Source organism: Hemiscyllium ocellatum, chromosome 26 (genome assembly GCF_020745735.1).
Source record: "Hemiscyllium ocellatum isolate sHemOce1 chromosome 26, sHemOce1.pat.X.cur, whole genome shotgun sequence".
In the NCBI taxonomy this organism is placed as follows: domain Eukaryota; kingdom Metazoa; phylum Chordata; class Chondrichthyes; order Orectolobiformes; family Hemiscylliidae; genus Hemiscyllium; species Hemiscyllium ocellatum.
The window spans coordinates 33,191,889-33,214,470 of record NC_083426.1 but is presented as its reverse complement, the minus strand read 5'-3'; positions in this window follow the sequence as shown (position 1 = coordinate 33,214,470).

Below are 22,582 nucleotides of genomic sequence, written 5' to 3'. Positions count from 1 at the left end.
TCTGCCTGAAGCTATAGATGGCAGTGCCTTGTCAGTGAATTGGATTTTCAAAGGCCTGACCCTTTTTTTTTATTGCAGAGTACTTGATTTCTCACTATGAAAATGCTCTCCAAAGTAAAACTAAAAAATCCTGAGTCTACAAATTTCCTGTTTCTCTGCAGCTACTGTAATAACTCTATAGAGGCTGGGATCCCATCAACCGGTCACCTGTTATTTACATGTGGAGAGTTCTTGACACTGATCCAGCTCTCTCAGTGCCAGCTCTGAGTGTCAGGATGTCGGACATTCCTGTTCTTATCTGTCAACCAGATTAACAGCCCAATCCAGGAACTCATATGCTATGATATTAACCAGGCTGACTTTGTTGTAATCACTACCGGTACGAAAATGTGGAAATAGAATTACCAAACCTTGTCTCATACAGGTGATATCACATAGACTGGATGGGGAATCATTTCAAACAGTTTCTGCTCTGGAATGTCACAATCCATTTTCTGTTCACATATTTGTGAATTGTCTTGGGTTAGCTCTGTATGGTCAGAGAGAAGAGCAATTCTTTACAAGGACATTTTTCACTCTTAAACAGATCTTCTCTTTTGTTCTTTTTACCATCCTCTTCACTTTCACAGACTCTCTACTGGCTTAAAACCTACTATATATCTATTTTTTCCTAATTCCAATGAGGATTCATCAGCCTGAAATGTTAACTCTGCGTCTCTCTTCACAGCTACTGCCTGATGTGATGACTATTTACCGCATTCTCTAATTTAAATTTCAGATTTCCAGCATCCACAGTATCTTGGTCTACTACGATATAGCTGGTGAAGTAGGTAATCTTGAAAAATATTGTTTCTACAGTTTCAAACATTAGTGTGTGTCCTCTGGTTTGAAATTCCATTTACCCCTTTGAACTGAAACTGATTAAAATTATAAATCCTTCACAGAGTCATTATAGAGCTACTCTACAACATCGTGGGCGGCACAATGGTTAGCACTGCTGCCTCACAGCGCCAGAGACCCGGGTTCAATTCCCGCCTCAGTCAACTGACTGTGTGGAGTTTGCACATTCTCCCCGTGTCTGCGTGGGTTTACTCTGGGTGCTCCGGTTTCCTCCCATAATCCAAAAATGTGCAGGTTAGGTGAATTGGCCACGCTAAATTGCCGGTAGTGTTAGGTGCAGGGGTAAATGTAGGGGAATGGGTCTGGGTGGGTGTGCGTCGGTGTGGACTTGTTGGGCCGAAGCTTATTAATTGTCTCCCTGTGGCTACATTTTTTTGTGATAAATTTGTAGTGGGTTTATTTATTTGATAATAGGTTTCTGAATGGTAAGTACAGTATTCAATACTAAAATAAAACAAAGAACTGTGAATGCTGGAAATCTGAAACAAAAGCAGGAGTTGCTGGATAAACTCAGCAAGGCAGGTAGCATCAGTGGAGAGAAAGCAGAGATAATATTTCAGAAGATGGATCATATAACCTAAAATGTTAACTTTGATTTCTCTCCACAGATGCTGCAAGACCTGTTGAGTTTCTTCAGCAATTTCTGTTTTTGCTATTGCATTTAATATTTAAGTCTTGAAGTTTGGCAATTGTACTTCCATTTGCCAAATCTTTGCCCATGCATTAAACAAATCTATATATTTCTACAGCCTCTTCAAAACTGACTTTCCTATCCAGTTTTGTATTGTCAGCAAATTTGGCAACCAATACCTTCTGTTCCTTAATCTAATTCATTTTTATAAATTGTGAACAGTTGATGTCCTAGCACTGACCTTGTGACACATCGTTCATTACATCTTGCCAACCTGAAAATTTTTTATTCCCTCTCTCTGCTTCCTGTTCCTAGCTATTCTTCTCATATGTGAATATGCTTTCCCCTGCATCATTAGCTTTTGTTTTCCACAAATATCTTTAATGTCTCACTTTTAGGATGGGGTTAGAAGGATACGGGCCACGTGCCGGCAAATAGGACTAAATTAGGTTGGAATATCTGGTCGGCATGGACGAGTTGGATGAAAGGGTCTGTTTCTATGCTGTACATTGCTATGATTCTATTACTGTTATCAAATACCTTCTAGAAATCTAAGTACAGCACATCCATCAGTTCCCTTCAATCTACAGTACTCATTACTTCTTCAAAGAACTTAAATAAATTGGGTAAACTTGATTTCTTTTTCACAAACCATGTTGACTGAACCTGATTATCTTGACCTTATCTAACTCCCTGCAATAACTTATTTAAATAATAGCTTTTAACATCTTCCCAATGTCAGATGTTATGCTAGCAAGCCTGTAGTTACCCACTTTCTATCTCCTTCCTTTTTTGAATAGAGGGATTGCATTTACTATTTTCCAGTCTACGGTCCTGTCTTCAAATCAGGAGAGCTTTGGAAAGTTAAACTCAATGCATTAATGATCTTACTAGCCATTTCTTCTAATCCAAGGATGAAGAATATTAGGATACAGGCACTTATCAGTTCAATTCAATATCTCTAGTGATTAGAATTTCCCTAAATTTTTCATATTTACTAGTAATTTGCTCCTTCCGAGTTGCTACTTGAATCCACAATAGCGCAGAATAATGCAAAATACCAGTTCCTCAATTTTCCAGCCCCCATTCTAAGGATAAATACTCACTATGTTAACTTTTTTCCTCTTTACTTACTCATAGAAAGTCTTACTTTGTTTTAATATTTTGGTTAGCTTTTTCTGCCGCTCTAATTCTTAATTCCTTTCTATATGATCATTCTTTGCCTTTTTAAATTGTATTTTCTGTCCTATCTTCTGATCCCCAGACTTACAGCACAATTACATCCTTTTTCTTTTAGTTCGATAATATCTGTAACATTTCTAGTTAACCAACGATTGTGGGTCTGTCCATTGGAATTTATCTTACATGTTGGAATGTACCCATCTGTACGTTTCAAAATATCCTCTTATGTGCCATTGCATCTCTATTCACCTATCCTTTAATGTGAATTGTCAAATTCACATTGGCCAGCCCTCTTAAATTTTAAAAACTGAATATACTTTTCCTTCCCTTAAACTGAATGTAAAACTCAATCATATTATTGTCACTGCTGCTCAGGTTTCCTCCAAGCTGTACTTCAGCATGTTGATTATGGCACTGATGTCTAGTACTAAGCTACAAAAAGAATTGTTACAACCGATATTAAAATCTGGGCCAAACAGCTGATTTTTAAGCAGCACTATAAAGGAGGAAAGCACGGCCAAGAGTTGGAGAGGTTTAGGGATGAAATTTCAAAACTTAGAGCCGAGGGAGCTGTGAGTCTTGAATGGCGGAATTATTAAAATTAAAGATGAAGAAGTGGTTAGATCTTTTGATCATGAGATCATTTAGGGCGGCACAGTGGCTCAGTGGTTAGCACTGCTGTCTCACAGTACTAGGGTTGCAGGTTCAATTCCAGCCTCTGGCGACTGCCTGTGTGGAGTTTGCACATTCTCCCTGTGTCTGCGTGGGTTTCCTCTGGGTGCTCTGGTTTCTTCCCACAATCCAAAGATGTGCATGTCAGGTGGATTGGCCATGCTAAATTGCCTATAGTGTTAGATGCATTAGTCAGGGGGAAATGGGTCTGGGTGAGTTACTCTTTGGAGGGTCAGTGTGGACTGGTTGGGCTGAAGGGCCTGTTTCCACACTGTAGAGAATCTAATCTAATGAGGGTAAAAGCAGATCTTTGGGGAAAACCAGTGGAAACTGTATGGGAATGGGAAGAGAAGGCATTGATGGTTGTTCCTTCCTATGACTTGGTAGATAAGAATAGGACCAGCTGAGTTCAGGTCCACCCAAGTGGATGATGACATGGAGACATTAAAGAAGAATGATGTGATCAACCATATCAAAGGTCACAGAAGAAGCAAAATGAGCAGGGAAAGACTTTTTTTATCACAATTACATAATACCATATGAGTTTTCTTGTTATTAATACATTCTTCAGCTTCACAAAATTAACTCTCGGTATCTCTTTCCTCTAACTCCTGTATTGTGATGAAAGGTTAAGAGGCTTATATTCTTTAAGTATTTGGATTTCAAACTAGAGGCATATGGGTATATTTTTGCAAGTGAGGTTAAATATTGACTCAGTTTGTTCCAGAGCCTTGATTTGAAACTGCTTTGTGCATTTCTGTTAATTATGTTTCTGAAGAGATTTCAAAAACTCAGCTGGAACATGGAGAATTATAACATTTTCCTTAAAAATTAGTGATAACAGTATACCCAATCTAACTTGAAAATAGTTCACTATGTTTCCTACATGGCATTGTCATAGAAACATATAGCACAGAAGATCCTCTTCTGTCCTTTTCAATCCTTTACAATCAGTAATTAACAGTATGATTTAAAATATTTTGCAATAAATCTTCTCAGCTGTATTCACCAAACTTCACTGTTATCTTTCTCAAATAGATAAAGGAATATAAAAGAAAAGCAAGTTTTCTTTTCACTTAAAATTATATTTTGAACTATTGCACGATTGTGTTATTTTTTTCACATTTAGAGATATGGCCACTCAATTACCAAAAATTCAGCAGGCACGTTGCCATGGTTTCCTGGTCAGGAAACTACTCACCTTCCTCAGTAGCTGTGGATGGAGTTGATCAGAGAGGTGGCATGCTGAGGCATTTGTGGCCATTAATTGACTGCACATGGGTCTTAATTACTGAGGTGTCAAGAAAGCTGCCCATAGGTTTTCTCACTTAGCACTTAATTGTACAGGTGGTGGAGATATTCTCCAGAGCCATCTCACTCAATTGTTTGCTGTTCCCTGCAGGGAGGGTGAAAATGCCTCCCATGTATGTTTACGGTCAAACTGTGTAACACCAATGCTCAGGCTGGAGCATGAAGTAAGTGTAAAAGTCAAATAGATTCCAAACTGAAGCATAATGAGACTACCACCCTTCATTTGTTCCGGTTTCTGATACAGAACTGGGCTGTACTTGTATTGTAACAGCATTATTGATCAGAAAGTCCTGCTTTATACCAATATGATAGATGTAGTCTGAATGCACCTTTTTCATTTATATATCTGTTTGTATCTCGGTCGTTAACTACCGTAATGAAATTTGTGATTTATAAGATTACTGGGGTGTGAGTGTGTGAGCTACTTTCTGAATAGCTATCTTGTTGAATGGTGCACTACCTTGGTTTTAAACCTTATATCTTTTGTGTCAGATCTGAGCTGTAAAAGTTACTGAATCTTTGGATTCCTGCAGAAAATAAACTACACCTGAAGCTGTTGAAAGCATATAAACGAGACAGCCAACCAAACTCTGATCACTAAGTAGCTCAGGGCACTTATGCTGAAGGAAATGAAGACTGAATCCAGCAGCTAGCAATAGACAATTACCAGCGTTTGCTGCAGCAAGTATTTGACTACCTGGATTTGGCCACACTCTGCACAGGGATGTTACTGAGGAATAGAATAAAGGTGATTCTGATCCAAGCCTATTGTGAGCAGAGCTGAAAAGGTTGCACAGAAATGTACTACTTTGGTGAAGACTGCCCATGGAAATTGGGCTAGTTTGTAGTTCTGCTTTTGAATGAGAATTGGTGGCTGCATTCTTAAAGAATGTCTATTGGATATTCAGAACCTTGTTGCCCCTTGTGGCTGAAATGAGTACCATGTTTGCTGAGTAAGAAATCTGAGAGATTTTCTTTGCTACCTTTTAGTTAACATGAATGGTTTATTAAGACTGCACGTCATTGTAACTTAAATCAATTTTCATTTGATTGTTGAATTAGAAGTTATGAAAGTGAAATCTTGTTAATTGGTTTCCTCATTCAAATTATTTGGTAAATTTATTAAGTTCGGTTTGTTGGCCTTCACGGGAAGCATCCTTCTCTATTTGTGGCTGGTCACATATTTCTATGACAAACTCTTAATATCATTAATACTAAATAATTACCGCAAAATACATAAATAACTTATGATTCAATGTTATTTTTTGTATCAGGTCAAAGATATTCAGTACATTTAAAATATGCATTGCAATAAATTTTATGTGAATAACCAGCTGTTTAGAAAGGCTTGTTAACCTATTGATCAGAAAAGCTGTAGAATGACTTTGTACTTAAACAGGCGCTCTGTTTGGGCCATGTTAAAGCATTTTCAGTTTGCATATTATGATGACAAGACAGTATCTAATATTTCAAATTGATAGATCTTGTCTAGATAGTTTAGGTAAGTTTGCAGAAGGAGAAAATAAGCCACATGTTCCCTGTACATTTTTCCATAACTGTAGAATAGCTTGACTTCTTCCCAACTGAACAAGTCAAACAGACAATTTATATTATTTTCAATAGCAACAATATCTAATCTTTAATTTATCTTTTAGGGTAAACCTATTAGATTGTGCAAAAATAAGATACTGGCAGTGAGATAACGATGACATAATTGTGATATCAGCAGTCATGTATTGGACACTGTACAAGAGGGATTATTTACCAATAAATATAGAATGTAATATATTATGAATAAAGGAGTATGGAAAAATCCTACCAGAATGAGGCCTTAGTCATTCATGTGTGGAGAGAACAAGCATAGAAAATGCTGGCAGAACTCAGCAGGTCTGGCAACATCTGTGGAGAGAGAAACAGCGTTAATGTTTTGAGTCAGGTATGACTCTTCCTCAGACCAGTCCTGAAAAACATTTTCAATAGTTGTGACAGCATCTTTCCCAATTTCTGAGTACTGTAAAGAAAAAATTATTAAAAGTTCAAGAAAGCATAAAAGGAAACACAAATGGAATGTACCCAGATTAGGAAGGTGGTTGGTCAAAATGCAGTCCAATCAATTAGCTCTAATACAAGTCCAATGAAAACAAACCAAATGGAATGATAATGGATGATCTTCTAGTACTTAGCCTTGGGTGTTACCAGTTCATGGTTATGAGGGGAGATATTCTTTATACAATTGATGGTGGTAATTTGGGAATAATGAGGTATAGAGATTATTCTTCAGCTTAGTGGCTAGAAACTTGCAAAGTAATTGTAAACACACATTGTCTTGTTCTTCTTGTGCAGTTAATGGACAAACAGCAACAGAACTGATCTTACCATCTAGCTTTCCACACAGACCCTGTCAAAGTTTCAGAGCAGATCATTTTGACTTGAGAGGAAAAGTGTACCTGTTCATAGTGTTATCATTTGAAGTAGTTTGAAACTAGCAGACTCTGCATTACACAGCTGAAACAGACTTAGGTGCATTAATGAATATATTTCCAAGACAATAGTCCACAGTTCATGAATAAATACTTTTTAAAAATTGCAGAAGAGTATGGAATCATTCACATTACTACCTCTATTTTCCTGAAGGCCTTTGGACAGACCAAGAGACTGGAGAAAATTATTGAAATGTTAATGAGTAAGAATTTAGATAAATCTTAAAATAAGACTTAGGTTTAGATTTAGCCTTTCTGAATAAGGAAAACTCATAAGCAAAGGAGGTTCATTGGCAGAGTTGTTTAAGTGCTTCAGGTTGAAAATATAAGTTCCATTGTTGAAGCAGACCAAAATCTGATTATTAATTCAGATGACCACAAGTGAAGAAGATCAATAGAGAAGGATCAAAGAGCAAAGACAGAAGAACTGGTATAACTCCAGTCATAAAGTGAAGGCTTTATCAATATAGTGCCACGTCAGATGGCAGAGATCAGCAAACAAAAGTCTGAAGGCACAGTCCTTAAACAAACTGAACATCCACAGTCTTGTCTCATTTCAACTTCATTTGAAGCAAAAAGTTCTAATATTATTCGAAGTAGCAGGAGCAAATGCATTTGAACATAACAAGTTTTGAGATGATGACAGGAAGACAACATCATTTGCCTCACCAGTTGGTGATTTGGTTATTGAATTGATTGAACACTGTTGCTCTTGAACAACTGTGACAAGATCAAGGGCAGGGTGAGCTGTAAAAGCACTGTCAAGAGTCGACCTGGAAGGACTTTAGGGGAGATGGTGGGAATGGAAATAGTTTAAGAAAATAGTTTAACGCTGTTAAAGGGACATTATACTCGGAGTGTTTGGTGGTCAAGAGAATATACAAAAATGTAAGTGATGATGTAACATTAACATCAGCAGGCAAGTATTAGAGACTGAAAAGAATGATGACACACTCTGTATCAAAAAGAACTGTACTCAGCGAGAAGTGTAGAATGTACCATAGTAAAAATAAAGGACTTTTGAAGTAACATACTGTGGTCAGACATTAATCATGCATGGTTACAGGAAAGGTTTCCTGATTCACAATTTTCCCAAAGAGAGATCCAAATTTATTCATGAGTGAGAAAAGAATTGAGGGTTATGATATTAGATCTAGGTGAACAAAGGTGTATATGGTTTAAGTGGAATAAAGCTGAAGAACAGTGTGATCAGGCTTGAAATGTTAACTGTTGTTTCTTTCTCAACAGATGGTGCCAGACTTGAGTTTCTCCAGCAGTTTCAGGTTTGAGTTCAAAATGGAGTGTTTGGACTGAGTGGCTTGTTATTGTGTTGTAGTTTCTACATAATTCCATGTCATATATCTTGCTCAGTATGCTACCAGGATGTGGGGAGGGTGAGTGGATATAGAATCGGCAAACAAGAGAATGCTATACTAAGTAGGTTATTGTCGCAGATTTGCCTTCTGATATATAAAAATCTGCAGGGATATTGTAATAATTCAGGGAGCTCAAATGAAAAGGAACATCACTTGTTGTTGAACACTGAAATAGTCATATGCTAATCCCAATCCAGGACAGATAGTTCTGCAGGCACGTCCTGAGGCCGGCTTTGAATCCTTCTTTACCGAGGAAAGCTCTGACACACAACTGAAGGATTTTTCCCCTATCACCAAATTACCATGGCAGTTTTCTTTCCTCATTTATTAACGTCCACTAGTAAATCATCTGTGTAGCCAATTAGATATTTACTTTAAAGCCTGTAAAGGGTACTGGATCTGCTTTATAAAGGGTTTAGGTGATGAGTTCCTACTAGGCAGGCCATTGCCTGTTACCAAGGGACCTCATACTCAAGGAGCTCCTCAGAGAGATTAATTAGTGATTCCCCATGAATAATTAATGATTCCCCATGAACCTTGTGGAGGTTATCACGTATAGTCATTATGAGCTTTATTTTTGTTTAGATTCCCTAGTGTGGAAACAGGCCTTTCGGCCCAACAAGTCCACACTGACCCTCTGATGAGCAACTTACCCAGACCCATTCCCCTACATTCACCCCTGACTAATGCACCTAATAATACATGCAATTTAGCATGGCCAATTCACCTAACATGAACATCCTTATATCTTTTTAGAGATAATCACAGGAACAAGATAACTTGATGTCATAAGATAATTAATCATGTAAAACATTAATCTCCATTAAACTAATAATGAAGGTCCACTTACCACACACTCACTTAAATACACTGCAGGAGTGAGCAGCAGTCACACCAAAGCTAGCTGCAGTTTGATTACAAGATGGCCTTCAAAAGGCACCCAATCTCACCAGCTATACATAAGATTCTTCTGATTCTTCTACATTTATAAACAAATGTACAGCATTCTCATCCAACAGCAGTGTTATTCCTCAAATGGTTTATGATTGCAACTGGAACATGTTGAAAGTTGATGGCTGCTTCTTATGAAGATGATATGAAGCAGTCAAGTGCCACTTGCTCCTTTGAAGGACAAGAGAGGAAATCTTATCTTTGAAATATGGATAATATAATTTTATTCTGATGCTAACTCTTAGTATGGGCCATAACAAGGTCTACAGACAAACATCTGATCTCACAGAACTGAATTTGGGTTTGCAATAACGTGGAGACACAAGAACTGAATGAGGAACTTTTAAATTATGACTCTAGGAACAGCATAAATTGCAACAGTATGGTGTAAAACATCATGAAGGGAAGAATAATCAGGGACATGAATGAAAACCACCTGCAAGCTATGGAAGACAAAGAAAACCATAAATTACATTAACATCACCAGAATTCCCACACTGAAGCCAAGGATTTAATTTATTGTTCATCTTTCCCAATGTGGTCCTAATTGCTATACCTGTCGTTTAGATATATTTGCAATCCAGAACCTATTTGTTCCTTTATCTATTTCGGTTCTTGGTCAATGAATAGCTTCATAATTTCTGTTTGCAATGAACACCTCACTAATCTTAATGACATTTCTCTAAATGTTGTTATCTATTATCCTGTTTGCTGAATTTTCTGCTCAGTTAATTTGCATCAGTTTCTTCTAATCTTATTGGACATTATCCTTTTCCAAATCTCTCAGGTGCCCTTTTTATTTTTGTGTTGAATCTAACTACTATAATCGTTAGTTTCTAAGTGAGTCCATGACCTTTGTTAGTCCTGCTTTCTTAACTATGCTATTCGACAGGTCTCTTATCTAGACAACTGAGTCAACACAACAGAAAATAATGAGCAGTACTGTCACAAATGAGGTCACCAGGAGAAAGTTACAGAATTGCTACACTCCATTCCAAATCTGTTATGTGAGAGCCATGTAAAGCTATATTCCTTCAACAATTTCAAGACATAAAGCAACAATTAAATTCCAAAAAACTAATGAGCTCATAACCTGCATGGATATTTTTTGCAGATTTAATGCCAGTCAGAGAAAATAGAAGTATCACATGTGGAAACTGTCTCTTTGTCCAGTTTTTTATGCGTTTTTGGCACAAAAAGTAACACCTTTCTCAGTTGCCCCTTTTTTATTTTTAGGTACCTAAATAATTTATACAAGTAAAACTAACCTATTCACCAATGTTTAATTATCTAAGTCAAAACTGAATGCTGGTGTGTATTGAAAGTGTGCTTGCTCACAAGGCAGGTTGAGGTAGATTTTCAAGTCCTGTGAGTTTTGAAACTAGCCAGAAGTCATGATCTTCTGCCATTACCATCATCAACATGATGTCACCCCCTCAATTAAATCTATGGCCTCCTTCCTAATGAATACCCCAAAGGACATTCTCTCCATGACAGTCTGATCCACATTTCCATTATCTCCCAAACCTTCTTCCTTTCTCTCATCACCTTCCCTTGCGATAATAAATATTGATGTAATATCATTTCTTTCACTTGCTCATTTGTCATTACCAAGGGTCATAGTACTTTATTTCCACATGAAATAGCGATTTACTTGACTTTTATTAATTTTCTCAGTCATTCAATTCGTAGTGACTGTTCATGAAGCAGTCTCCTTTACCCTGGACAAGTCAAATGCAAATTGGGTCATCGGTTTACTGAAAACTTCAATTCAATTTGTACCTGTGATCCTAAACTAATGATTGCCTGTTATTTGAATTCACCATTCCATTCTCTGTCTGTACTTCTCTTCCAACACTGTTTCAATAAAACTAGAAAAATAGCATGTCATCTTTGGATTAGGCACTTTACAACCTTCAGGGTTCAACAATGAGTTCAAAAATTTAAGACTATAATTCTTGTCGTCTTTTTCTCAGAATGAGGTGCTAATTGCAAATAACGACAAACTGTAATATTAGAAATGTGTTGAGTTTTCCTGTTCTGTTCACTCTTTGCTAACATTAAAATTTTATCCAGCATTTAAATGCTTCTTCTATTTCTCTGTTCTCAATTGCTTTGTGATATCATTGGAATACCTAGACTATACCTGGTGGCACTTTCATTGCTGAAGTTACAACTGATGTTGAAATTGAAGTTGGATTGATGAATTGTAGCATTTATTCAGCAGTTTGACAGCATTCCAAGTCTGCAGTAGTTCAATAAAATTACCTTTTTAGGGTCAGCACCATTTCTATATCATCTATATCAAAGAGCTTTTAAATCATGTCACTAAAAACGCTACCTAAAAGGGAACTGCGGGCCAGTACGATATTTCCATTTTAAGTTCATATTGAAAACAACTTGCAGGCTCTTTAGTTCTATTTAATTCAATTTTGAACATTAAACTCATGTAACTTGCATAAGATGCTGTGATCATACAGAATTACTGACATCAGTTCAGTTTCTAATTTGAATTTCTATTTATGTGAGAAAGCCTCTGAGACAATAGTATCAGCTAAACCATTTTATTCTGGCCACCCTATTGCGCTTAAAGGATTTGACTCCATTCTGGAATAAATCTACACATGCTAGATGATGAGCACTATTCCCAAGGTGGAGTTTTGTTTCACATGTAACCTCTGCTAATGACTTTCAAAGGACTATTTTCCAGTAGAAAACAAAGCAGCAGAGCTCAATGCAATCCTGTTCTGACATCTGCACCAGTGCACTTCTATCTAAACTCCATTTATCCAGTGATCACATGTAAAAGTCTTGTTGATTTACATCTAATATTATTCTTCATCATTTATCCCAGAAAACATAAGCTAAAGTCAAGCATTTTGACTGGCATTTTGTCTAACTACCTCAACCTAATTTTGGAAGCAAGGCAGGATCTTCTAGAAACAAATGGCTCAACTTTTTTTATTTATTCGCGGGATAAGAACATTGCTACTAGTCCAACATTTATCCCTAATTGCCCAAAAGGGCAGTTAAGAGTCCACCACATTGCTGTGGGTCTGGAGTCATGTAGACCAGACCAGATAAGGATGGTAGTTTCCTTTCCTAAAGGGCACATGGGAACAAGATGGAATTTTTCAACAATCAACAATGGATCCATGGTCATCAAGAGACTGTTAATTCCAGATTTTCATTGAATTCAAGTTCCACCATCTGCTATGACAGGATTTAAACCTGAATCCCTAGAATGTTACCTGAGTCTCTGAACTAATAGTCTAGTGATAGGACCACTAGATGGTAGCCTCCTCGACTTTTTAGATTAGATTAGATTTACAGTGTGGAAACAGGCCCTTACGGCCCAACAAGTCCACACCGACCCGCCGAAGCGCAACCCACCCATACCCCTACACATACCCCTTACCTAACACTACGGGCAATTTAGCATGGCCGATTCACCTGACCGGCACATCTTTGGACGGTGGGAGGAAACCGGAGCACCCGGAGGAAACCCACGCAGACACGGGGAGAACGTGCAAACTCCACACAGTCAATCGCCTGAGGCGGGATTTGAACCCAGGTCCCTGGCGCTGTGAAGCAGACTTGCTTGGTAAACTTGCCGACTGGTGGATGGAATGAGTCAAATGATGAAGCACTCTCTAGAAGTGGAATAACATTGCTAGATTTCAGATGATATACACTGTTGAGATTATATTATTAAGATTACATTTTTTGTTTCCATCAATACACTTCGCCAATACAATCCATGCAGTCAAACAAGGTCAGCTCAGTGAAGAGGCATGTGCCATAAATCTTCTTCCAAAAATATGTCAAACACCCTGTCATAAGTCCACACTCCTCTGAGTGAATATTAATAGACTGTACTGAATTCAACTTTATACAGAATATGTTAAGAGGGGATATCGAGGATATCCTACCAAGCCAGACTCCAGTTCCGTATGATCTGATGTTACTATGATGTAGCTCCTTTTGCTCATGTTCAGTAGCCATACTTGGACTGAAGTTATAATATCCTTTAGTCTACACTTACTGGGAGTTTAACATAAGTATTTACTAAAATGAACATTATGAGGAAACACAGCACTGCATGGATTGTAATACTAATTATTTGATCTCGATAGTGCAGACCATCTGTAATCTAGCAAATCCATTTCACCTGCAGAGAATCTTTCATTATTTGGTTCATTACATCCAACAGCTACCACATGTGCATGATTACTCTGGGAGCCTTCATAACATGAGCTGTCTATCAAGGCATGATGATTTAATAACTTGAGGATGTGCAGAGAGCCTTTATGGTTCAGGAGAGCACCAGGGTGAAGAAATGGATCCACTTCTCTCTGACCCTCATGCATTCATTCCTCAGATGCTCATTTCAGGGTATCCATCCAAAACATAAACTATCTGTTGTAAAAGGATGTTTGTGTTTATGATAGACAATTAAAGTCACCTTTAACAATAATAGTAATGTTTCCAATTTGCATTAAGAAGTTAATTGAAGAGCACAGAAACCAGAGAACTTCCACTCCTGATAGAAATGATGCTATATGTAAGCAAACTAGTGTAAAACAGATAACCATGATATTTACCATTTAAATCATATTTAGTGTAAAAAATATATCATTAGGAATATTAAAAAATGGTACTTCATTAATGAACTTGTCAGAACATTAAGAAATATTATTTTCTTTCTTATTTTTTCTACTTTTTGAATTTCATCAAAAGCAAGAACTACTTTCCTTTAGTTGTTTTGTGCCTAATTTTATTGAATGAAATTCAGTTATTATTTGTTTAATACAGTCAATTCATTTTTACATTATTCTTTTGGCACATTGAAAATAATAACTGCACAAAAATGACTTAAAATAATTGGATGAAATCTGAGGTGATTAGTTGACTTCGATTTTCAGTTTGTGAAAGGTCTTGAAACACAAACTTAAAATGGAGATGCTTTGGTTCGAAGAAGAGACTTGCATTGATAAAACAGCTTAGCACATTCTTCCTGAAGCTTCTCAGACTTCACAATCAACAAATTATTTTGAAATGGTGTCACTTCCTCTATTTCAGGAAGGGTACGTGTTTGTTTTAGTTATATTCTGAGATTGAATAGAAAACATTTCACATATCGCATATATGCTGCACTGTTACCAGGAACTTGTATATTACAGGAAAAATGACCATGGTAGCATTGCTTTTGGAGCTAATATTATAAGACTATTATTTTAATGTTACAGATGAACATAATAGGAACTGCAGGGTGAGAGTGTTGTACTGAAATGCACGCAAACAAGTTAAATGTCTTGCAGCACAGATTGAAATTGGCAGTTATGCTGTTGGCATCACAGAAATGTGGCTGCAGGGCGATCAGAGTTGGGATTAAATATCCAAGGATATGCATCCTATTGAAAGGACAGGCAAATGAGCAGGGGGACATGGTTGCCTTTTTAGGAAGAAATGAAATTAAATGGATAGCAAGAAGTGATGTAGAGTTAGAGGATATAGAATCTCTGTGAGTAGAGTTAAAAAACTGGAAAGGAAAAATTATCTTTATGGGAGTCGTATACTAGTCTCCTAGTGATAGTCAGAATGTTGGAAAGAGCATAAGTCAGGACATAGAAAAGGCATGTAAGAAAGGCACTATTACATTAATCATGAGGGACTTCAATATGCAAGTGCACTGAGAAAATCTGGTAGTGGATCTTAAGAAGAGGAATTTGCGGAATGTCTTTGAGATGTTTTTCTTTGGATCAGATTGTGTTAAAACCCTTTGGGAAACAAGCAATTCTGGATTTAGTGATGTATAATGGGGAAGATTTGATGAGGGAGCTTAAGGTGAAGGAGCCCTTAGGGGACAGTGTCCATAATATGATAGAATTCATCCTGCAGTTTGAGAGGGAGAAGCTTGAATCAGATGTAATGGTATTACAATTGAATAAAGGTAACTACAAAGACATGAGGGAAGAACTCGCCAGAGGTGATTGGCAAGAGAGCCTAACAGGGAAGACTGTGGAACAGCAGGAGTTTCTGGGAGTAATTTGGGAGGCACAGCAGAAATTCATTCCAGGGATGAAGAAACAGAATAAGAGGAGGATGAGGCAACCGTGGCTGACAAAGGAAGTCATGGGTGGCATGGAAAACAAAGAAAAAGCATATGGTGAAGATTAATGGGAAACCTTTAAAAACCAGTGGAGGATAACGAAAAAATTCAAAAGAAAAGTGGAGAAGGTGAAATTTGAGAGTAAGGTAGCTAGTAATGTAAAATAATATGGCAAGAGCTTTTAAAAATATATATAAAAGGTAGGAGAGAAGCAAGAGTGGACATTGAAACACTCGAAAATGGGGCTGGAAAAGCAGTAATTGGAAGAAAGAAATGATGGAGGAACTGAATACAGTAGGTACTTTGAATCAGATTTCACAGAGGGAGACACCAGCAGCATACCAGCACTTCAAGAGAGTCAGGAGCAGAACTGAATTTAGTGGCTGTCACCAAGGAGAAGGTACTGAGGAAGCTGAAAGGTCTGAAGGTAGATAAATCACCCAGACCAGATGCACGACACTCCAGGGTACTGAAGGAGATAGCTGAGAAGACTGTAAAGGCATTGGTTGTGATCCTGCAGGAATCACTGGAGTTAGGGTTGGTCCTAGAGGACTGGAAATTGGCTAATGTAACAGCTCTGTTCAAGAAGGGAGGGGTGCAGAAGACAGGAAATTATATGCCCATTAGCCAACCTTTCTCATTGGTAAGGTTTTATGAAGGATGAAATTGCAGAGGTACTTGGATTTGCATGGTAAAATAGTGCTGAGTCAGCATAGCTTTGTCATAACAGATCTTTTAGAATTCTTTGAGGAGGTAATGAGCAAGTTAGACAAAGGAGAGCCCGTGAATGTGACCTATTTGGATTTACAAAAGGCCTTTGACAAGATGCTACACAGGAGTTGCTGAATAAGATAAGAAATCATTGTGTTGGAAGCAAGGTACTGGTGTAACTAGAGGATTAGTTGACTGGCAGAAGGCAGAGAGTAGGAATCATGGAGTCTTTTTCAGGAAGGCAGCTGGTGACCAGGGGAGTTTTGCAGGAACCACAACTATTCACATTATGCATGAACAATCTAGATGAAGGAACTAAGGTGGTTGTTGCTAAGTTTGAAGATAACACAAAGTGCAGGTGAAGGGACAGGTAATGTTGAGGAGGGAGGTGACTGCAGAAGGAGGACAGGCTAGGGGAGTGGGCAAAGATGTGGGAGATGGAATACAATGTGGGAAAGTGTGAGGTTATGCACATTGGTTGGAAAAATAGTAGCATAGACTATTTTCTAAAAGTGGAAAGGCTTCAGAAATCTGAAGCACAAAGGGACTTGGGAGTCCTGTTCAGGATTCTTTTAAGGTTAATATATGCAGGTTCAATTGACAGTTAGGAAAGCAAATACAATGTTAGCACTCATTTTCATGTGGGTTAGACTAAAAGAGCAAAGATGTATTGTTGAGACAATAAACAGCCCTGGTCAGACTGCATTTGGAATATTGTGAGTAGCTTTGGGACTTTCATCTAAAGAAGGATGTGCTGGCATTGGAGATGGTATGGGTGAGGTATACAAGGATATTCCTGTGGATGAAAGGCTTATCATGTAAGGAGTGGTTGAGGATTCTGGATCTATAGTCGGTAGAATTTAGAAAGCTGAGGAGGGATCTCACTGAAATTTACAGAATATTGAGAGGCCTGGATGGAGTGGATATGGAGAAAATGCTTCCACGAGTAGGAGAGACTTAGACCTGAGAGCACAGTTTAGGAGAGAAAGGATGACCCTTTAGAACTGAGATTAGGAGGAGTTTCTTCAACCAGGGGGTGGTGAATCTGTAGAACTTGTTTGCTGCAGATGACTATAGAGGCTAAGTCATTGGGTGTATTTAAGTCAGAGATAGATAGATTCTTGATTGGTAAGGGGATCAAGGCTTATGGGGAGAAAGTTGGAGAATGGGTTTGACAAACATAGTCATGACCAAATAGTGGAGTAGGCACAATGGGCCAAATGGTCTAATTCTGCTCCTATGTATTTTTTTTAAGGGCATTTCAATTCAATGAAGGGATCATGTCAGTTAATTTCTTACCCTTGGTACCTACATGCTTTCAAATCTTTAAATGACTATGAACTATTAAGGCAGATCATAATAAAGATTTGCTGGTCCAGTATACTCCTAGCTAGAATCCAGCCTTGATCATAACAATCTGCTGCCCTTCTCCTTTTAGGTAAGATTGTGCGCTAATATGGTGTCAAACCTCTTGCATGCATTTGAAGTTGCACTCAACCAGTTAATTAAATGGGAGAACATTTCATTATATTCCCCTGACTCATGGTTTGTAGATGATGGACAGGTTTTGGGAAGTTGGGAAATGACTTACTCACCTCAAAATACCCAGACTCTGACTTGCTGCTGCAGCCACAGGATTTTTATGGCCGGTTCAATTCATATCAAGGACAATGCTAAGCCCCAGCATGTTAATAATGGGGAATTCAATGATAGTTATGCCATTGAACATCTTAACAGGGAATACACTTTAGTTAGGTTCTTGCGTACTTATTGCCTTCCATTTTTGTGCGTTGTTTCTTATTGGCTTAAAGGTAAATAAGATCCAGATCTTGCTCCATTTAGACACAGATTGCTTCAGTATGTGAGAAGTCACAAATGGTGCTGATTATTATGCATTCATCTCAGCAAACATCCCTACTTCGGATTTTATGATGGAGGAAAGACATTGCTGAAACACCTGAAGATGTTTGGTCATAAGACTGAACACTGAGGAATTTAAGTTCTAAGGATATCTGTTAACTATAAAGTTTGGATCCCCATAGTTGCTTTCAAAATAGTTACAACATTCTTCTCACTAAATGCTGATCTGCAATTGACATTTTGGTGGTTCTTAATCCTAATTCAGTCCATTGCTTTTTTTATGGCTGTTGGACTAATTCCCCGTTCGAGGAGAATCCCCGTCTCTGCGAGCTATTGGTCAATCAAATGCCTGTCAACTCTATTCCCAGCAGCACGACTGGCAGAAGTGGTCAGTGCAGGGACTGTAGGTAGTCTCTGTGCAGGAGGTATCCTGGAACCCAGATGTGCAAAAAGCAGGTTGCCCTCAGTGACGGAGGATCAGCAGGTCAAATAGGGCTTAGGAAAATTACATTGTGGGGTGTAGGACATTGCCTCTAATATTAGAATTCCTACAGTATGGAAACAGGCCCTTTGGCTCAACAAGTCCACGCTGACCCTCTGAAGAGTAACTCATCCAGACCCATTTCCCTCTGACTAATGTGTCTAACACTATGGACAATTTAGAATGGCCAATTCACTGATCTGCACACCTTTGGACTGTGGGAGGAAACCAGAGCACCCAGAGGAAACCCATACAGATATGGGGAGAATGCACACACTCCACACAGACAGTTGCCCAAGCTTTGAATTGAACCTGCGTCCCTGGCACTGTGAGGCAGTAGTGCTTGCCACTATGCTGCCCACAAAATCTTATAGGTGCCTGAGCAGACATTCATGACCATTGTTTGGCCATGATTGGCTGCCAATTTGGGCACATGGTGCCAGTCTCCCTAGTGTGTGAAAAATCCTAATGGCAGAGTGAAGATGCACATAAGTGACCAGTATTAGCTAAACAATTTTCAAACAATATTATTTCTCTTGATTGTCATTTCTTGTGTCACTGGGTCCAAATCAAGGAACTTCCTTCCTAACAGCACTCTGGAGTTCCATCACTGTGTTGACTACAGCGATTCAAGTGTCTCATCAACATCTACTCAAGCGCAGAAAATGGTGGTCGAGCCAGAAATAACCACATCACAGATTAATCGTATTAAAAGGGGAGTTAATATTTAAAGTTATTTGCTCATACTACTATACTACTGAGAGTGTACTCATGAATATTCTAAGTAATATTTTATTAGTAATGCAACTTATATTCACATAAAGGCCATCAGTAGATATTAATGAATATAAGACAGCGTAACTCTAAAGTAATTATCGTTTGAGCTGCAAGGCAGAAGCCTGATCTGTGCCTGAGGTACATTGTAATCCTTTAAGAGTGTAAGTCCGTGATAAAGAGAAATAACATTTATTTGACATTGCTCAGCACTGTCACAGAATGATCATGGAGTTTAAGTACTGCAAAGAGTTGCAGAAATGTAGCTGATCTGTCAGTTTATGTGATTAATATTGCTTCTAATCTTCTGGACATGTTTGTTGTAGTACAAATGTACCATCGTGGCACATTGCTTATAATATTGAACTTACTCTTATTTTTGGAACTGACATGAAACTGAGGCAAGTATGCCATCACCATTAAATCTGAGATTATATTCCAGTTCTCATTTTCACTTTGAGAATTAAAGCATTGAACTATAACTGGATAGGAAAGAAGTCTGTGCACATCTGCACAGAATTGCTCAGCTCTTCAGAGCAGCATTGAGAACGTGGGCAAGAATGACCATCACTTAAATGATTTTGTTGAACTCAGCTTTCTGTTGCAAAGTGCACAGGCTACTCAGCAGATCCCTTCGCACTTTTGAACTAGGTTTGCCGTCACTGAATTATATTCTTTTGTGTAATTTGTCCTTCCTTAGCAATTTTCACATATATTGTTGCTGTGCTATTGGGGGATGATCCTGCTTCAGTATTTTCTTAAAACAAAACAACAAATTAAAAGAAAGAACTGCAGATGGTGGAAATCTGACAGAACAGAATTTTCTGGAGATGCTCAGCAGGGTACGTTTTCGGGTGAAGTGACCCTCCTTCAGAACTTTTTGTAGCTAGGAAAAGGTGGTTAACCTATATATGCTAAGGAGGGGTTAGAGGTGGGTGGACAAGGATAGTGAGAGTTGTAGAGTTGTAGAGTCATAGAGATGTACAGTATGGAAACAGACCCTTCGGTCCAACCCATCCATGCCGACCAGATATCCCAATCCAATCTAGTCCCACCTGCCAGCACCCAGCCCATATCTCTCCAACATTTCCTATTCATATACACATCCAAATGCCTCTTAAAAGTTGCAATTGTACCAACCTTCACCACTTCTTCTGGCAGCTCATTCCATACACGTTCCACCCTCAGCATTAGAAGGTTGCCCCTTAGGTCTCTTTTATATTGTTCCCCTCTCACCCTAAACCTATGCCCTCTAGTTCTGGACTCCCCAAACCCAGGGAAAAAGACTTTGTCTATTTATCCTATCCATGCCCCTCATAATTTTGTAAACCTCTATAAGGTCACCCCTCAGCCTCCGATGCTCCAGGGAAAATAGCCCCATCCTGTTCAGCATCTTGCTATAGCTCAGATCCTCCAACCTTGGCAACATCCTTGTAAATCTTTTCTGAACCCTTTCAAGTTTCACAACATCTTTCCGATAGGAAGGAGACCAGAATTGCACGCAATATTCCAACAGTGGCCTAACCAATGTCCTGTACAGCCACAGCATGACCTCCCATCTCCTGTACTCAATACTCTGACCTAGTTACCCTTTTGTCCTTAATATATTTGTACAAACCCTTTGGATTCTCCTTAATTCTATTTGCCAAAGCTATCTCATGTCCCCGTTTTGCCCTCCTGATTTCCCTCTTAAGTATACTCTTACTTCCTTTATACTCTTCTCAGGATTCACTCGATCTGTCCTATCCATACCTGACATATGCTTCCTTCTTTTTCTTAACCAAACCCTCAATTTCTTTAGTCAACCAGCATTCCCTATACCTACCAGCCTTTCCTTTCACCCTGACAGGGAAATACTTTCTTTGGATTCTTGTTATCTCATTTCTGAAGGCTTCCCATCTTCTAACCGTTCCTTTATATGCAAACATCTGCCTCCAATCAGCTTTCAAAAGTTCTTGCTTAATACCGTCAAAATTGGCCTTTCTCCAATTTAGAACTTCAACTTTTAGATCAGGTCTATCGTTTTCCATCACTATTTTAAAATGAATAGAATTATGGTCGCTGTGCCCAAAGTGCCCCCCCAATGACACCTCAGTCACCTGCCCTGCCTTATTTCTCAAGAGTAGGTCTAGTTTTGCACCTTCTCTAGTAGGTATATCCGCATACTGAATCAGAAAATTTTCTTGCATGCACTTAAGAAATTCCTCTCCATCTAAACCTTTAACACTATGGCAGTCCCAGTCTATGTTTGTAAAGTTAAAATCCTCTAACATAACTACCCTATTATTCTTACAGATAGCTGAGATCTCCTTGCAAGTTTGTTTCTCAATTTCCCTCTGACTATTGGGGGGTCTATAATACAATTCCAATAAGGTGATCATCCCTTTCTTATTTCACAGTTCTACCCAAATAGCTTCCCTGGATGTATTTCTGGGAATATCTTCCCTCAGCACAGCTGTAATGCTATCCCTTATCAAAAATGCCACTCCCCCTCCTCTCTTGCCTCTCTTTCTATCCTTCCTGTAGCACTTGTACCCTGGAACATTAATCTGCCCGTCCTGCCCGTCCCTGAGCCATGTTTCTGTAATTGCTATGATATCCCAGTCCCATGTTCCTAGTTCATCTGCCTTCCCTGTTAGGCCCCTTGCATTGAAATAAATGCAGTTTAATTTATTAGTCCTACCTTGTCCTTGCCTGACTGTCTGACTCACTTCTATTCTTAGGTGTACCCATCTCAGATCGATCTCTTTCCTCACTATCTCCCTGGGTGCCCCCCCCCACCTTACTAGCTTAAATCCTCCCAAGCAGTTCTAGCAAATCTCCCTGCCAGTATATTAGTCCCTTCCAATTTTGGTGCAATCCGTGAATGGAGCCAAGAGAAAGAGAGCTGAAGTGAGCATTTAATTTCTGCTTGGGGACACTGCAGCTTTCAGGACCCAGCATCAATAATTGCAGAACCTGAAAACTTCCCTCCATGTCTCTTACCCAGCCTGCACCCCTGATGCTATCATGATTTGGACAGCTTTCAGCAGAGCCAATTTTCTGCTTATGGCCCCTGATTCCAGCTTTCTTTTTCCCTAGCTTACCATTACCCATTCCTTTGTCTGCCTATCTGTCTTTGTCTCTTGGCTCCATCTCCAC